At 46.8% G+C, this 12602-nt stretch overlaps 1 long non-coding RNA gene and 1 pseudogene across 1 annotated transcript; one reads left to right on the top strand and one right to left on the bottom strand.

The window, feature by feature from the left end:
* Positions 1-576: 576 nt before the first annotated feature.
* LOC115117812 (interleukin-6-like) lies at positions 577-2531 on the bottom strand (annotated as a pseudogene).
* Positions 2532-3717: 1186 nt separating this feature from the next.
* LOC135571316 (uncharacterized) lies at positions 3718-5514 on the top strand. The gene is made up of 2 exons (XR_010463721.1): positions 3718-4624; positions 4823-5514. It is a non-coding gene; the product is annotated as an uncharacterized LOC135571316 (long non-coding RNA).
* The last annotated feature ends 7088 nt before the right edge of the window (positions 5515-12602 follow it).

Here is a 12602-nt window from a genome sequence, read left to right as displayed (position 1 = left end):
TTGGCGATTGTCATTGAGTCAACACATTCTTGTCGCCTGAATTAATGTATGCGTCTTGCTGACAGAATGACACCTACCGATAAGTGGATTTTTTTTGTTTGTTTTTGTGATGACCACATGTCGTGAAAATAACCATCTTGTTGAAACAATGTTTGGCGAACAACATATGAGCAACACATTTCTCTATTCTCTCAGATACCATTTATTATTCCTTTTTATATCCAAAACATTTGTCACAGTTAGAGCTGGGACGATGAACTGACAATTATCGACACCGACCATACTGATCACTTATCGCAGGCATTTTGCTGATATCGTTCATTACGATAAGTAGCCTATACTAGAGAAATGTCAAGTTTGAAATGAAATAAGTTTCCTAATATGGTTGGTTGTTAATTGGACAATTGAAGGCTACAACCATCAAACTAGTAGTAGTCACAATCAATGTAGTCTCTAATGTACTGTAAAGGCACTTAGGGATACATTTAAGTCTGCTTGAAAACCATCAACATGTCATAATTAGAAAAATACATTGAGTCGATTTGTGTGAAAATAAATAACACTATTTGCTATAAAAAATATATAAATATGTATTTTTATAACAAGTTTCTCGAAAGTTGGGTACAAGAGGCACAAAGCTGCTCGAGATCAAATAAATTAATCAGATTAAATAAATTCAATACATTTTTCATCTCAACCATAAATACATGAATAAATATATAAATAACTGTGTTTTGAAGTTCAGTCAAGTATTACATTCAATAAAAAAACTAAACAGCTGATTCAGAGAATAAGACATCAGTGCAGGTTTTTACTCCAAGCCTGATCTAACACACCTCTGCCCACCATAGTGATGTCATGGTTACTGGCAGCCTTCGCCCCTCTTCTCCATGCGCGGAGGGCTGTCTTGGTGTCGACCAGGAAGTGACGTAGTTCCCTAAGGATGGCGTGAACGCTGGTCTTCCTCTCCCACTCTATCCCTGTAGACACCTCACCCAGCACACGCTCCCTCTCACTGGCAGACAGGTCCTCTACTACCTCAGCAGCCTTCATCTAGAGAAAGAGATGATACATTAGGTCATCTGTGTGCCACAAGATTTTGCTAAATCCTAGGTATCTGGTGGAACTAAAGCAAGTCTGGGAAAATCTGCCCACAATGAAAGTCAACTTTCTAAAGAAAGGGGTATTTAAAGGGGCAATCTACAGTTGCTTCATCCATTTTAGGACCTATAAATAAATTATATGTAGTCATTTCTTACTCCAATGTTTGTAAAATAAAAAATAAAATAAAAATTACATTTAATTTTGATATCATGGATGGTCAGTCCTTGCATTCATAGCTCTGTCTATGAATTTGATAGTTACATTTTTCCAGGCCCATCCCTCAGCTCTTTACCAAAACAGTGGCGGTGAGGAGGTTTGTTATTGTTTCAACTGCAGATTGCACCTTTAAGTAGTATAATGAAGTAGTATAATGATTGTATTTAAGTAGTACTATAACATAATATAACTATTACATACCTTGTCTTTGAACAGGCCTATCAAGACAGTAGTCTGGTGCATGACAGAGGGGAACAGGGTGGATTGTGGGTATTCAGCCTTAACGTGCTGGAGAAGAACATGGTACACCTGCAGACCATGACTGATCTTCTGCAGACATGCCTCCTATAGGAGGGGACAACAAATACTTTCAATCAATTAATCAACAACAACAAAAAGTAATCCCTAGATTCATCTAGAAGGAAGAAACTAGGAGAGAAACCAGACTCAAAATGTCAGATGTCTGCATGATGCTGCCTCAAGGTTTAATTTCTAGGATTTTTCATTTAGATCACAAAAGGAATAGCTTGGCTTCATGATTTGGACTTAATTCCAGACACAGGTCTTAGCCATTCATTCAACTTTATCTATACCTTGTTGTAGTTTGAGGTGGAGCAGGGGGTCTTGGAGAGGTGTGTGGGGATGGAAGGGACCTGGTACTGTATGAATGATGACATCTCTTCCACTGGCTTCTGAAACTCCTCCACAAACTACAACACAAGGAGGAATAAAAGTTATACTTTTCAGATGGTTTAATTTATTATTTTCAAAGTTAGTATTGTTGTTTTCAATTAATAACGTTTGAAGAGCCATTTACAATAGAATACAAAGTACATGTAAAACAACTCACCTGTTGGTCTCGGAAGTTGATCACTTCCTGAACGAGCAGCTTGATCACCTTGATCACGTTCTCCCATATCGGCGGCGCGAGCTCCTCTCCAGAGGTCCAACCAGCCGCGCTGGGCACTGGACTCCCGTTAACTACCATCACCACGAGCACCGAGAGGAGTGAGAGGTCTGAATGAAGGAGGAGAGCAATAGAGGAGTTAGTGATAAAATACAAAACACAACCCAGTTTATTTGACCAGGTAGAACGGTAGAATAGTGTGACGTCCGACTTACAGTGTGTAGAAGTCATGTCCCAGTTAATTGTTTTGTCGGTGCTGTGTCCAGTGACTCTTGAGTGATGCTGAAGTTGGTAGGCTACTTGTTTGTCTGACCGATGCTACATGCGCAAGCATTTATATTCTTACACATTACAAGTGTTTCCTGATCTCCTTCCCCTCACCCCTCCCCTCTCCTTTTTTATCATCACTCCATCATTATCAGTCAGAGATATTGTCTTAGTCCCAAATGACACTCCACTCCTACATAGTGCACTAGTTTTGACCAGGGCTAGGACTTTGGTCAAAAGTAGTGCACTATCTAGGGCTCTGGTCAAAAGTAGTGCACAAGGGAATAGGGTGCCATTTGGGACAGAACTTACAGAAATATTACTACAGGAAGTCTCTAATGGAGAGATATTACTCTGTCATCATATAACCTGTAACGTTACACATGTCACCAGGTCTCTACTCTGCACCATGGAACACTCAGACAGGTAATCAAGCCTAATAATCTAGAATGCAGGGTTGGGGTAGTTCTCTCAATGCACGTGTTTAATCAAATTCAAGAATTAAGTTCCGTTCATTCTTGTATTCTGTATATTTATGCAACTCAATGAGAGGTAGAAGAGATGTGAGGATAGGGAAGAAGAGACAAGATAAAGAGAGGAGAGGTGAGGAGAGAGGAATAAAGGTGTGTCCGTTGTCTTGTAATATGGGGCTGCACCCCAGCCCCACAAATTATTCATAATCTAATAGGGCTATTTTGTGCTGTCATCAGGGCGCAACAAGTCTAGTGGTTGAGAACATCATGGGGCAGTTTCACTTCACTAAGAAAATTCCCAGAAAACCCCTCTTAAGTGTCCTTCTTTTCGAAAGACATTAATGCAGTGCATTTGGAAAGTATTCAGACCCTTTCACCTTTTCCACATTTTGTTACGTTACAGTTTTATTCTAAAATTGATTAAATAAAACATTGTCCCCATCAATCTACACACAATGCCCCATAATGAGAAAGTAAAAACAGGTTTTACGAAATATTTGCAAATGTATTAAAAATACAAAATGGAAATATCACATTTACATAAGTATTCAGACTAGTGGTGCAACCCTGCATCGAGATTTAGGGAATTATTAAAAGTAACAGCGGCAGTAAAACTGTATTTCACACTATGATGGTTAAACTTTGCAATTGATCGGCGGTTCAATTACAGTTTTACTGCCGCTGTTACTTTTTAAAGTAATAATTCCCTAAATCTCGATGCAGGGTTGCAGTGAAAAGATAAAGACAAGACAGATAGATGCGTGCTGTGTTCTACTCTGACGCCTGAAGGTTGATTTGATTTTTTTTTAAAGCAGTTGCGTGTACTGTTCACGTGAACGGGGCATGTTGAATCCCAACGAATCAATCCTGGATTCTCGCGTTTGCAAAGAAGAAAAAAGAGCAGTGACAGCCACGGCTAGCGGAGAAGCTGAAGAACTGGAAAAGCCTCTCGCTTCATTCAAGTCTCATGTATGGGAGCGTTTTGGCTTCCCTGTCAAATATGATGACGGAAGAAGGGTGGTGGACAACACCATTACGGTGTGTAGGCATTGTGCCACAAGAAAGCGGTATGATCATGGCCACACATTTAAAGCGTCATCAGCCTGGTGTGTCAGTGACGGGAGCCAACTCAGCCAAGAAACAACAACTTCTCACTGCGACATTTAAGCAGCCCTTTGCTGCAGAATCAGACCAGACTAAAGCCATCACCAAATCTATTGGGATGTTTATCGCTGCAGACATGAGTCCACATTATGTTGTGGAAAACAAAACTTTTAAAATACGGTGAAAGTGCTTGAGCCACGCTACGAAATCCCCTGGCGCACCCACTTCAGTATGAAGATCGTTCCAGATCTTTATGAACAGGAAAATATCATAATTGAGCACTGAAACGGCACTGTCTGTGTCTATGATCCTACCTCTGAAAACAAGGATTCTACAATCCATGTCCCCAAGTGAGGAAGACAGCACCATCACTAGAGATGCCAAGGCTGCCATTAGAGAGGACCTGAACCCCAGATACCCCCCTAATGTACAGGACTACCTTCATAGATCTACTGCACCGGATCCAAGGTTCAAGTCCCTGTCTCACCTAGACCCTGCCCTACGCTGGAAAACATACAGTGAGCTCACCACTGAGATTGTGGCCACTGAAGAGGTAAAACAATAAATAAGAGTGAATTACTTACATAGTAAATATACTGCAGTCTAATCTTAGTCAATGCTATTGCTATTAGAATCATCCATTTTAAATGTGGAATTACAATGGCTTATTAAAAGTTATTTATACAATTATAGTTCTATGAAATATGAAAATAAATAATTAGTTTAATAGATCAAGTCGTTTTTTCTGCAGGGTCAAGCCACAGAGCCAACAGGAGCAGACTCGGAGGCATCTCCTCCACAAAATAATTTGGCCATGAAGGAGCTTTTCGGGGAGACCTTTATGAGCAAGGACACAAGCAAGAGGGTATTCTCCACAGCAGGGGCCATAGTGACTGCAAAGAGGTCGACCCTCTCCCAGACTATGTAGAGATTCTCATCTTTTTGAAAAATTATTTGAAGTTATAAGCTCAGGTCTGTTTTGCTTTCTTTCTTTACTTTTTTTTTAATGCCAATTCCCTATCACAGCATGCCAATTCCCTATCACAGCATGCCAATTCCCTATCACAGCATGCCAATTCCCTATCACAGCATGCCAATTCCCTATCACAGCATGCCAATTCCCTATCACCTCTGGCGTACAGGGGGGTACTGTCACGCCCTGACCATAGAGAGCCCTCTGGGTTCTCTATGGTGTAATAGGTCAGAGGGTGACTAGGGGGGTTTCTAGGTGTTGTGTTTCTGTGTTGGTGTGTGTATGGTTCCCAATTGAAGGCAGCTGATAATCATTGCTTCTAATTGCGGATCATACTTAGTGTGTTCCTTTTCCCACCTGCGATGTGGGATATTGATTTTGTATAGTGCCTATGTGCGCTACGTATTTGCACGTTTGTTAATTCTTTGTTGTTTTGGGAAGTTTCACTTTAATAAAAATGTGGAACTCTACTCACGCTGCACCTTGGTCCATTTATTTATATAACGATCGTGACACGGCCAAAGGTGCTTCAACAAAGTACTAAGTAAAGGGTCGGAATACATGTGATATGTAAACCTGTTTTTGTTTTGTCATTATGGGGTATTGTGTGTAGATGGATGAGGGGAAAAAACAATTGAATCTATTTTAGAATAAGGCTGTAACGTAACTAAATGTGGAAAAAGTGAAGGGGTTTGAATACTTTCCGAATGCACTGTACATTCTCTAGTTGTCAAGGCTCAGGAGAAGACCCAGATGCAGACAGTTTCGAAGTAACAAAAGTTTATTACAAAAATGGGGGCAGGCAAAAGACAGGTCAAGGGCAGGCAGAGGTCAGTAATCCAGAGCAGCCCGAAAGGTACAGAATGGCAGGCAGGCTCAGGGCAGGCAGAGGTCAGTAATCCAGGGCAGTGTCACAGGGTACAGAACGGCAGACAGTCTCAGGGTCAGTGCAGGCAGAATGGTCAAAACCGGGAAAACTAGAAAACAGGAACTATAGAAAGACAGAAGCACGGGGAAAACGCTGGTTAGGCTTGATGAAACAAAACGAACTGGCAACAGAGAACACAGGTATAAATACACTGGGGATAATGGGGAAGATGGGCGACACCTGGAGGGGGGTGGAAACAAGCACAAAGACAGGTGAAACAGATCAGGTTGTGACAGTAACCCCCCCCCCCTCTAGGGGCGACACCTGGCATCCTACCTGGGTGCAGAACTGGTACCGGCGTTGGAACTCAGCGATGTGGCCTGGGTCCAGGATGTCCCTAGCGGGGACCCAGCACCTCTCTTCCAGGCCATAACCCTCCAGGTACTGGAATCCCCTGCCCCGCGGTCAAACATTCAGGAGTGGCCTTGATGAGACGGGGGAGAGGGGTGTGCCTGGAAACAGGAAACTGTGGGCTGTGGGACATAGGTTTAATTCTAGACATGAAAAGTGGGATGTATACGGAGGGTACGGGGCAACAGAAGATGAACAGCAGGGGGGCTAATGATCTTGGATATGGGGAAAGGGCTGATAAAACGGGGGAGAAGTTTGAGGGACTCCAGCCAGAGGGGCAGATCTCGAGTGGACAGCCAAACACAAAGCCAGGGTCGGATGGCAGTCCGCTTGTTGCCGATACCTGGAGGTAGTCTTGAGAAGAGCCGACCAGGCTCTCTTCCAGGTATGGCGACAGCGGTGGACAAACATCTGGGCAGAGGATATGCCGACGTCTTCCTCTAACCCAGGGAATGCTCGAAAGGCGAGAGCCCAGTGGCAGGGGGAGGGTGTTGCGGGCGTATTCAACCCACATGAGTTGCTGGCTCCAGGTGGTGGGGTTGTCGGAGACAAGGCAGTGAAGAGTCATCTCCAGGTCTTGATTGTCTCGCTCCAACTGGCCGTTGGACTGAGGGTGGAGCCCGGTGGACAGGCTGGTCGACAACCCAATGAGTGTGCAGAACGCCTTCCAGAACAGGGATGAGAACTGAGGACCCTGGTTGGAGACCATGTCCATCGTGAGTCCATGGATCCGCAAGACGTGCTGCACCATGAGCTGGTCTGTCTCTTTGGCAGAGGGTAGCTTGGGGAAAGGAAGAAATGGGCGGCTTTGGAAACCGATCCACTACAGTCAGGATGGTGGTGTTGCCATCAGACGGGGGGATAGAAGTCCAGGGACTGTGAGGGACAGGCAGTGGTTGAAGGAGACCAGCCGGAGCTTGCAGAGGAGTCTTGCTTTGTACACAGATCGTGCAGGCGGCGACAAACTCGGAGACATTCGGAACCATGTTAGGCCACCAAAAGCGTTGCCGCACAAAGGCCAGGGTCCGTTGGGAGCCCGGGTGGAAGGTAAGCCTGGAGGAGTGGGCCCACTCCAGGACCGAGGGGGGGACAGCGTCAGGAACAAACATCCATTTATCTGGGCCCCTCGGGGTTCGGTTGGGAACGCTGTGCCTCACAGACCTGCTTCCTTATTCCCCAGCTGAGTGCCGTTGCCAGGCACGAGGTGGGAAGGATGGTCTCAGGGTCCGAGGGTGTAGCAGTGGGGTTATAGCGGCATGACAGCGCATCCGGCTTGATATTCTTGGATCCAAGTCAGTAGGAGAGGGAGAGGTTAAACCGAGTGAAAAGTAGGGCCCACCTAGCTTGCCTGGAATTGAGACGCTTGGCGGTGCGGAGATATTTCAGGTTCTTGTGATCCGTCCACACAATGAACGGATGTTCCGCCCCTCCAACCAGTGTCTCCACTCCTCCAACGCCATCTTCACCACGAGAAGCTCACGATTTCCCACATCGTAATTCCTCTCCTTGGTGTTGATGCGATGGGAGAAGGCACAGGGATGTAACTTGAGGTCCAGGGCAGAACACTGGGATAGGACAACCCCCACTCCGACATCCGAAGCATCGACCTCCATCACGAATTGACGGAATGGGTCAGGATGAACCAATATGGGAGCAGTGGTAAAGCGGTGCTTGAGGTTCCAGAACGCCCAGTCAGCAGCAGGGGACCACGTGAACGGAACCTTGGGAGAGGTGAGAGTAGACAGGGAGGAATCCAGGGTGCTTTAACCCCGGATAAAGAGGCAATATAAGTTGACAAATCCCAGGAAACGTTGCAGCTGCACTCTGGACGTAGGCTGGGGCAGCTCTCACCGTCCCGGGATACATCTGTACATTCCCTGCAGCAATGATGTAACCAAGGAAGGGGATGGAATTTGCATTTCTTCGCTTTCACAAAAAGCTGGTTCTCCAGGAGGCGCTGGAAGACGTGGAGAACGTGTTCTTGGGCTGAGTGGGAGAAAATGAGGATGTCGTCGAGGTACATGAAGACAAACCGGTTCAACATGTTGCGGAGAACGTCATTAACCAGGGCCTGGAACACAGCTTGGGTATTGGTAATGACAAGTGGTATGGCCAAGTATTCGTAGTGACCACTGGCCGTGTTGAAGGCAGTCTTCCACTTGTCCCCTTCCTGTATCCGCACCAGGTGGTAGGCGTACCGCAGGTCCAACTTGGTGAAAACGGTGGCTCCCTGGAGCGGCTCGAAGGCCGAGGTGATGATGTCATTGAGGCCCCAGTAGTTGATGCATGGGCGCAGGGTTTTGTCCTTCTCCACAAAGAAGAACCCTGCGCCAGTGGCGAGGGAGAAGGACGGATACACCCTGCAGCTAGGGAGTCCTCAATGTAGGTCTCCATAGCCTTAGTCTCCGGACACGACAGAGAGTACGTCCCCTGGGCGGTGTGGTGCCTGGGAGAAGGTCAATCACGAAGTCATAGGATCAGTGCAGAGGAAGTGAAGTGGCCCGGGCCTCACTGAACACCTCCTGGACACCTCCTGGTACTCCGCTCAGTCTGCTACGTCCGTCATGGCCAGTTCGTACTGTCAAGGCTCATGAGAAGACCTAGATGCAGACTATTTCAAAGTAACAAAAGTTTATTGCAAAAACAGGGTGGCAGGCAAACAACAGGGCAAGCAGAGGTCAGTAATCCAGGGTGGTGTGACAAGGTACAGAACAGCAGGCAGGCTCAGGGCAAGCAGAGGTCAGTAATCCAGGGTGGTGTGACAAGGTACAGAACAGCAGGCAGGCTCAGGGCAAGCAGAGGTCAGTAATCCAGGGTGGTGTGACAAGGTACAGAACAGCAGGCAGGCTCAGGGCAAGCAGAGGTCAGTAATCCAGGGTGGTGTGACAAGGTACAGAACAGCAGGCAGGCTCAGGGCAAGCAGAGGTCAGTAATCCAGGGTGGTGTGACAAGGTACAGAACAGCAGGCAGGCTCAGGGCAGGCAGAGGTCAGTAATCCAGGGTGGTGTGACAAGGTACAGAACAGCAGGCAGGCTCAGGGCAAGCAGAGGTCAGTAATCCAGGGTGGTGTGACAAGGTACAGAACAGCAGGCAGGCTCAGGGCAAGCAGAGGTCAGTAATCCAGGGTGGTGTGACAAGGTAAGAACAGCAGGCAGGCTCAGGGCAGGCAGAGGTCAGTAATCCAGGGTGGTGTGACAAGGTACAGAACAGCAGGCAGGCTCAGGGCAAGCAGAGGTCAGTAATCCAGGGTGGTGTGACAAGGTACAGAACAGCAGGCAGGCTCAGGGCAAACAGAGGTCAGTAATCCAGGGTGGTGTGACAAGGTACAGAACAGCATGCAGGCTCAGGGCAGGCAGAGGTCAGTAATCCAGGGTGGTGTGACAAGGTACAGAACAGCAGGCAGGCTCAGGGCAAGCAGAGGTCAGTAATCCAGGGTGGTGTGACAAGGTACAGAACAGCAGGCAGGCTCAGGGCAAGCAGAGGTCAGTAATCCAGGGTGGTGTGACAAGGTACAGAACAGCAGGCAGGCTCAAGGCAAGCAGAGGTCAGTAATCCAGGGTGGTGTGACAAGGTACAGAACAGCAGGCAGGCTCAGGGCATTGCAGAGGTCAGTAATCTAGGGTGGTGTGACAAGGTACAGAACAGCAGGCAGGCTCAGGGCAAGCAGAGGTCAGTACTCCAGGGTGGTGTGACAAGGTACAGAACAGCAGGCAGGCTCAGGGCAGGCAGAGGTCAGTAATCCAGGGTGGTGTGACAAGGTACAGAACAGCATGCAGGCTCAGGGCAGGCAGAGGTCAGTAATCCAGGGTGGTGTGACAAGGTACAGAACAGCAGGCAGGCTCAGGGCAAGCAGAGGTCAGTAATCCAGGGTGGTGTGACAAGGTACAGAATAGCAGGCAGGCTCAGGGCAAGCAGAGGTCAGTAATCCAGGGTGGTGTGACAAGGTACAGAACAGCAGGCAGGCTCAGGGCAAGCAGAGGTCAGTAATCCAGGGTGGTGTGACAAGGTACAGAACAGCAGGCAGGCTCAGGGCAAGCAGAGGTCAGTAATCCAGGGTGGTGTGACAAGGTACAGAACAGCAGGCAGGCTCAGGGCATTGCAGAGGTCAGTAATCTAGGGTGGTGTGACAAGGTACAGAACAGCAGGCAGGCTCAGGGCAAGCAGAGGTCAGTAATCCAGGGTGGTGTGACAAGGTACAGAACAGCAGGCAGGCTCAGGGCAGGCAGAGGTCAGTAATCCAGGGTGGTGTGACAAGGTACAGAACAGCAGGCAGGCTCAGGGCAAGCAGAGGTCAGTAATCCAGGGTGGTGTGACAAGGTACAGAACAGCAGGCAGGCTCAGGGCAGGCAGAGGTCAGTAATCCAGGGTGGTGTGACAAGGTACAGAACAGCAGGCAGGCTCAGGGCAAGCAGAGGTCAGTAATCCAGGGTGGTGTGACAAGGTACAGAACAGCAGGCAGGCTCAGGGCAAGCAGAGGTCAGTAATCCAGGGTGGTGTGAGAAGGTACAGAACAGCAGGCAGGCTCAGGGCAGGCAGAGGTCAGTAATCCAGGGTGGTGTGACAAGGTACAGAACAGCAGGCAGGCTCAGGGCAAGCAGAGGTCAGTAATCCAGGGTGGTGTGACAAGGTACAGAACAGCAGGCAGGCTCAGGGCAGGTAGTATAGAGCCTAATGAACCCTGCTCAGGTAGAGCCGAACGAACATTGGCCACCGCTCTGTGAGTGAATCAACTGCTGTGTTAGTTTGCCACGGTGCTTGTATTTGGCCTATAGTTTTAAAAGCTGAATTTATATGGGATCTTTGATTGTTCTTTGGCCTGCATCTGTGGCGGTTTGCTGTGTGATTCTAGTATTCTGCTTTTGACACACACACACACACACTGGTTGATGTCCTATAAGAAATGTCCATGCACATGGCAATTGAAAGTTCAAGGTCCAGTGTCTATGATGTCAATTTGTCAGTGTTTGAGGGAACGATTGGACTTCCCTGACGTCTTCTCTCTCAGGATGAGACTTAGTCAGGCTAAATGTTTGAAGAATTTTTTCCTGGGAATCGGCTGGGTTGCGGTTTCAAGTGTCATTCTCAAAGCAACAATTCACTATTAGGATCTGCCCTGGTTAGATTTCACAGTTCCAGTCAATTCAGAAAGTACGCCAAACTGACTGGAATTTAAATGGAATTGACACCGACCCTATTACGAGGACACATTCATATCCACACTAATGTAACACTATTAGTTCAGGTTTGTTATGTTATTAAAGCATTCCTGTGGTTAGTTTTGTTTGTATTAAATTGTAGTGTTAGTGTCTACTTGTGGGGCTGTGACCCTGAGTCAAAGTAAAACACATGTCTCCCCCCCTCCTAGAATGCAGACACTTCTCCTGAAGAGCTGAACACTTAAGGCCCTAATTTTGCTAGATCAAAGTATGTGTGTAATGGTGGGGATATAAAGTCATCACATAAGTTGCTATTGTATTTATAACTGCATATTCTGATAAACTTAGTCAGCCAGTTGCACTTTCCTTATCTACATTATTTCCTGTTCTCTCATGCTCTTACAAACTCTCTATTCTCAGTTTTTTTCTCTCTATTTACGTATTCTCGGAAAACTCTGGCAGTCTGTGACGGGCTCCGATTCCACAGAACTACTAGGCTTGTGTCAAGAAGCTTGCGTAATAATGAAATCCTCTTTGATTTATACAGTATCTCTTTCTCAGAATATGTTTTCCCCCTCTCTGTCCCCCATTGTATTGCTCTTCCAATTCATGACTCTCTGTAAAAACTCAACTCAGAGATTCTGTGCTAAGTAGTTGAACACTGACTGTGTCTACAGAGGGGAGATGTAGGCCCTTATCCAGAAACAGCCCCTATGCAATTAACACTTCCCTAGGCACTAGGCATTTCCCATAGTCCCTACTAGGAGTAGTTAGTGGTAGACTAGGACTAGTTAGTAGTAGACTAGGAGTAAGAGTAGTTAGTGGTGGACTAGTTGTAATACAATATTAGTAGTACACTGTTTCAGTAAGTAGAGGGTGAGTGTGACTGGGTAAGAGTTAGGAGAGGAAAACCATAGTCAGCCGTTTATAATAACTAGAGTAACTAGAGAGTTGCTGTGATCGTAGGAGAGATGGCGAAATGGAGGGATGCAGAGAAGGAATGGTTTAATAGGGAAGCGAGAGATACTGTAGGAGGGATGCCATGCTAGATCATAGTGCTTGTATTCATCAAGCGTCTCAGTAGGAGTGATCTAGGATCAGTTTTGCCTGTTAGATCACAATA

The sequence above is a fragment of the Oncorhynchus nerka genome, linkage group LG4 (genome assembly GCF_034236695.1).
Source record: "Oncorhynchus nerka isolate Pitt River linkage group LG4, Oner_Uvic_2.0, whole genome shotgun sequence".
Taxonomy (NCBI): domain Eukaryota; kingdom Metazoa; phylum Chordata; class Actinopteri; order Salmoniformes; family Salmonidae; genus Oncorhynchus; species Oncorhynchus nerka.
Note: the sequence above shows the minus strand (reverse complement) of the source record. Positions and strands in the feature narration are given on the sequence as shown.